Here is a 5,935-nt window from a genome sequence, read left to right on the forward strand (position 1 = left end):
CCTTAATATTCACGTTTAATCGATAATTGCTCGATAAAAAAATGGTTTAGGTATATTAGGGTATTGTTAGGCGTTTGAATTGCACTTGGAGATAATTTTTAGAATTAAGTCGGATGCGAGAAATTAAGTTGAGATTAGGAAGCAAAGTGAAAAGACTAAAATACCCTTACCTTTCCATGCAAACCAAACAAGACGTCTGACACAAATCAAATCACAATTACTATTAACCATTTCGATACGCAATCCATTTTCACACGTAAACCACTCTCACAAACTACGGCACCACCATACGTCCAATCTATTTCACGGCTTAAGACCACAGATTCATTTCATTCTCTGCATCATCTCATTTCTATTGACCAATCACAACCTCACCAATTCAGTACCGCCCCAATTGACCAATCAAAACCTCACCAATTCTATACGTAAACCAACTTCCACACTCAACCATCTCCTAAACCACGGCACCCTCTTCATTTCTTTTCCACTTCACATTTCAAACCACAACTACATTTCACTCTGCCTTACCATTGTCGACAAAGGGAGAGAGTGAGGGAGAGTCGCACTTCACGATCGAGGGAAGAAGCCGCGAGCTGCAACCATTTCTGGTTCTGTCCGAGCTAGAGGATAGAGAGGGGAGGGCAAGTGGAAGTCGGCGAAGCTGCTGATCATCACCATCTTCGTTCATTCCAGACCAACATTTCCCAGTTGCAACCATCTTGACCACAACACCATTTCCAGCTGCAAACCGAGCACAGGACCAACCAGTGTGTGTGAGAGCCGAGAGGGAGCAGAAATTTTTCAGATTTTCGTGTGTGAGCTCAGCTTGCTTTGAGGTAAATTTTCTGGAATAAAATTGTGGATGATCAGAGGTATTTTAAGTCAGCCGTGGCCTTGCATGTGTTAATTTGTGTAATCAGATGATGAAACCCAAAGCAGTAGAAAATTCTGTTGGGCAAAACATTTCTGCCGAGGAACTGATTTGGGAAATGTAGATTTAATTCTGTCTCTTTGTAGTAGTGTGAGCTGATAGATGCGTTTAACTAATTAAGATCAAGGTAATTAAGCTCTGCATGCAGCCCCTTGGATCGGTTATGCTAGAAAAATAAGAATGAAAAACAATCTGGCCGCATGCAAGCTCATCCGAAGGTAGCAAACAGAATTTCTGGTTTTCTTGGATGGTTATGGCTGTTGTTTGAATCCGATTTTGAACTAGAAATATTGATTAGCTAGTTAAGTATTTGCATGTTATATTTTAGCACCTAATACCATGAATTAACCAAAGGAAAAGTTGGATTTATGACCAATCTAATTGCTGGAAATCTGTTGAGTTGGCCGAGAGAGGGAAAGAAAGAATTTCCAGTTTTTCTCTTCAAACCTTGGCTGCAAAATTTCGTATTGCAGTTCAATATACTCATAACACAATAATCACTGTATGCATGCTGAGTTTGGGTGAACAAAGTAATGAATTTTGTTAGGGAAAGGTTCGTATACCAAACTATCTATTTGCTGCAATTTTTCCAGCTTAGCCGATGGTGGCTCTTTTGAGTTTTAATGGAAACTTGGTGAGTGGGCTCTATGAATTCCCACAATGACTTGGATGATCTGATTAGCTAGTCAAGTATTTGCTTGTCGGATTTGAGTACTTAATATCATGTATTAGCCGAGTAAAAAGTTGGTTTTATGACCAATTAGCTACTGGAAATTCTGTTTAGCCGATGACAGATTTATTGTGGTGGAATTATTTGCCAAAATTACATGTTATTTGTTTTATTTCATGTCGGAAAATTTTGATGGTGAGCTCTATGAACTCCCACCCTTGGATTGATGATGGATATAATGCTAGTTTAGTGTTTAAATAGGTAGATTAATGATACCTAGCTAGTCTAGACTCCAAAAGATGCATCGTTCAAAAATGTTCAGATTTGCCCTGTTTTAATCGCAACCCTTTTTGCAAAATTTTGAGAGTTTCATGACTTGTATATCATGTTGATATGTTGAATATATGGTGTACAAAGTTTCATTGAAAAATATCGAGGTTTGGTTGGTCAAATAAATCGATTTAACAAAGCTAGTAAATCTGGAACTATTTTCGAAATGCTCTGACCAGCTTTCGTATTTCGGCCATAATTTTGAACTCTGATGTCGAAATCGAGTGCCGTCAGTGGCATTTGAAACTAGATATTCCAACCTTTCCGACGATATAAAATTCACATTCTGGTTCCATGTATGTGAGCCAAACCAACTATTTTAAGTCGGCTGTTCTGTTTCTCTGCTTTACAAGAACAAAATGCTGAGGCTGTAACTTGTGACTCGAATTCGAGCTAGTTGTGTGCCGAATTTCAAAATGATTTCTTCTGTGAAATTATAGCTCTATGAAGGTGTTTTCCAACACCTTAAACCATGCCAAATTCCAAGCTAATTTGAGTGATCTGTGATCAAAATATGAAACCTGCTCTGTCCTTGAAAACCCTGATTTTTTAGACAGATTTGATGCAAGGTTTGGCAAAGACTTGCTAACTGAATATTTTGATGCTAAACACTTACCAAATGCACCATGAACGTTCTTTAAGTTTTGCCTAAACAAATGAACCAGGTTTGGAGGAATTTTCTTTGACCAAATGTCTGAAATGGAAAAACAAAAGGTTCAAGGCAGTTTTGTCTTAGTATTTGCGAAATTTTAGGTGTTTGATTGACCACCTTTCCGAAGTTATTTTTCCATGAAATTTGGTAGAGGAACAACCCTTATATGGTAGTATTATACTGCTAATTATGGTGTTATTCCGAGACCGATTCATGGGTCAAATAAATTACCAAAGTTCGAGACTTGATTTTGGAAAACCCTTGTTTAACAAGAAAATTTTAGTAACTTTGAGCTACCGTATCTTGGTGCTCAAAACTCCGTTCCTCATTCCATTTGTTTTGTTATACTCTTGAATTACAACACTAATAGAGTTGCAAATTTCAAAAGCTATTTCCAAACAAGTGAATTTTTCCGAATTTCCAAAGTTGGCCAAAAACTAACTTAAATCTGCCTTATGAACCAAAACAGTAACTTTGAGCCCATTTTGACTATCTTCCATTTAGAATCATGAAAAAGTGTATTCTAGGAACTTTTAGCATTTTGAAGGAAGTTTCCAACGGTAGCAAGTTTTCCAATCTTTGACATGTAAAAGGTGAGCTACGATTTTTCAAAGTATTGCATCAAAACTGAAATTTTCCGTATTCCAAGGAAATGGAGTTTTTTCAAGTACTCCTTATTCCTTCGATAATATTCAAATGTCTTATCCTTGAATTTCATGATGTAGACTTAATTTCTCTTGTACCTTGAAACCCCGCTTGAGAATTTAGATTTAGGATAATTAAGACTTGTTCACGAGATTTTTCCTAAGTTTGTACTATGACACGATTTTCAGCAATAGTAGGGATTGTATATGATAGACTATTACTATTCGTTCAGGCGCACGCGAGGACCTTTAAGAGGATCCGACAGATGACGCTTGAACTTCAAATTGAACCTATTGCCCTTGTTTGACTAGGTGAGTGTTCCATATAGGAATACGTAATTGAGTAAGTCTAGGACATGCTCATTTCATGATCGTTAAGTATTTACCATACTCGTGCCTATTTAAGAAATATATATATGCATTGCATATCGACATGAATTGGTTAAATGATTAACCCTATCAAATAATCTTGTAAACTCAATATGTGCTTAGCCTGCTTATTTTATGCTTATTCGGTTAAAGTGCTCTTGTAACTCGTTATGTGACAATTTGGAAAATGAGTTCCGATCCATCGAAGTGCGCAGTGTGTACTTTATCACACTAGCCGTTCGAGTGGTGAAGTGTGTGAAATATTTTCTAATGAATCTGTGAATCTAAATGTGGTTGCGTCGTTGGGTGAATCTCTCGACTCGTGAATCAACTACCATAACTAATGAATCTGTGAATCTAAATGTGGTTGCGTCGTTGGGGTGAATCTCCTCGACTCTTACGTGGTAAAAGTGCAAAACGGCCAATGGCGGCCTATTAAAATGACATATGTCTACCAATTAACCGTAATTACCACCGTTTACCGTTTACCGTTTATCGTTTACCGTCTACCGTGTTTACTTACCGTTTTCTAATATATGTGGTTACTGATTTCTTGATTATCATAAATTATATGCTCATATGAAGTTGTCCATCATTGTTAGGCGAGTGTGTACTTTACCTCTCTCGACCTATTCAAATGATGAATTTTACTTTTGTCGAATTACTTTGTTACCTGTGCATGTTGTAAGCTATAAGCTGAACTTGGGCCCCGCCTCGGTTACTGACCTACTCGAGCCAGGACTGGGCTCGGTCGGGTAGGTTGGAACCCTGGACAACCGTTTCGGTATACTCGAGTATTACCACTGGAGGGATAAGGTGATGGCCAGTCAACCGTGGAGATCCGGGAGTTATAAGGTGCAGATGACCGACAAAGTTTCACTGGAACACCGTATCCTTTTGTGTTTGCTTTGCTATTAATAATGTTATTGCTCTCCTAGTTGGCATTCTCGGATAAGACTCCTCATGAGCATTAACCTCTGAGATGAAGCAATCCTTGTAATGTCCTTCTAGTCGGACGAGCCGCTATTTGTTTGACTGAAAATTTATGAAAATATATTTATATGGCCATTCATTCCAAAAGTACTAGTTCTACATGTGTTTTCAAAGTAGCAATTACCCGTGTAATGATTATCACCTCATGGTAACTTGCCATTGTGTAATCTAGAATCATGCATATGATATGCACAACTTACTTGACCTATTTTGAACTGTTAGAGCGTCTTGGAACCTCACTGGGCTGTGTAGCTCATCCCACGTTGTGGTTTTCTTTTACAGGTTCTGACAACTGAGGAAGACTTGAGATCTACTTGTACTTTAAGCATGTAGTTTGAATTAAACAATGTAGCTTTTGTTTCGGGTTACCACTTGAAGCTGGAAAAGTGTAACCCTTGAATTTGTATGTGGCTTGTATGAAATTTGTTACTTGGCTTATAAGGATGTATTTGAATTATATGTTTTGTTTCTAGGGTTGTAATCGGGAAGGTATTTTAAGAATCGACGTTGGCTATCTTAAGGCACTGTTATCTCTGAAGTTAATGTGATTCTAGAAACCGGCCTATTTGGAGGGAAACGATGTTGTAATAGATTAGGTTATACTTCGGAAGGACTTTTGCTAGTTGCTTGTGTGAGTCCTGGCGAGAGCTGGGCAGACGGCCCGCCAACCCTCTGGTTCGCCTTAGGGGGAAGTGGGGTCGCCACAACTTATGCTTGAAATGTTTTAATATGTCAAATGCTTGAAAGTTCAAATGCTTGAATTACATGAAATAGTATGCTATGGCTGCATACGTCATTGGAGTGTACCTCCTCGACACTCAAATGTACATGGGGGACGCCCAAACTCATAGGCCGACCTTGGAACTCGAGCCGGCATGGGCTTGGTCGGGAACCTCGGTGAACCGTGATAATTACATGATAAGCTTGATCTATCGAGAGATCTCGCTTGGCATACTCGTGAAGTATCGTCTTATAAATGCCGTTTGGGCCCGGTGCAGAGTATGGTGGACGGACGGAAGTAAGTGGAGATCTACGGATTTGAAATATCGACCCGGATGATGGAGAGTCATTGCGGGAAGATATACTCATGAGATTGGCAAGCAAGTGGAACTTAGCTCCTGAGAGCTATCATATCCTTGAATTGTTTCTGTTTTACATTTCATTGGAATTGTTAATTACGCGCACTGTATCATTTGACCTGTTATTTGGGCTTACTACTTGAACTATGTGCTTGCATGTTTGTTCTTGGCCTCACGAGCGTTCTGCTCACCCCGTAGATTTGTTTTCCTTAACAGGGATGGAGGATGTGGAACTTGATGGAACCCCTTTTGAAGTACTTTTGTATT

General features: G+C 38.9%; 1 long non-coding RNA gene across 1 annotated transcript; it reads left to right on the plus strand.

Annotated features, from left to right (window-relative positions):
• Positions 1-346: 346 nt before the first annotated feature.
• LOC140016255 (uncharacterized) lies at positions 347-5,211 on the plus strand. The gene is made up of 2 exons (XR_011822609.1): positions 347-836; positions 3,461-5,211. It is a non-coding gene; the product is annotated as an uncharacterized lncRNA (long non-coding RNA).
• The last annotated feature ends 724 nt before the right edge of the window (positions 5,212-5,935 follow it).

Source organism: Coffea arabica, chromosome 10c (genome assembly GCF_036785885.1).
Source record: "Coffea arabica cultivar ET-39 chromosome 10c, Coffea Arabica ET-39 HiFi, whole genome shotgun sequence".
In the NCBI taxonomy this organism is placed as follows: Eukaryota; Viridiplantae; Streptophyta; class Magnoliopsida; order Gentianales; family Rubiaceae; genus Coffea; species Coffea arabica.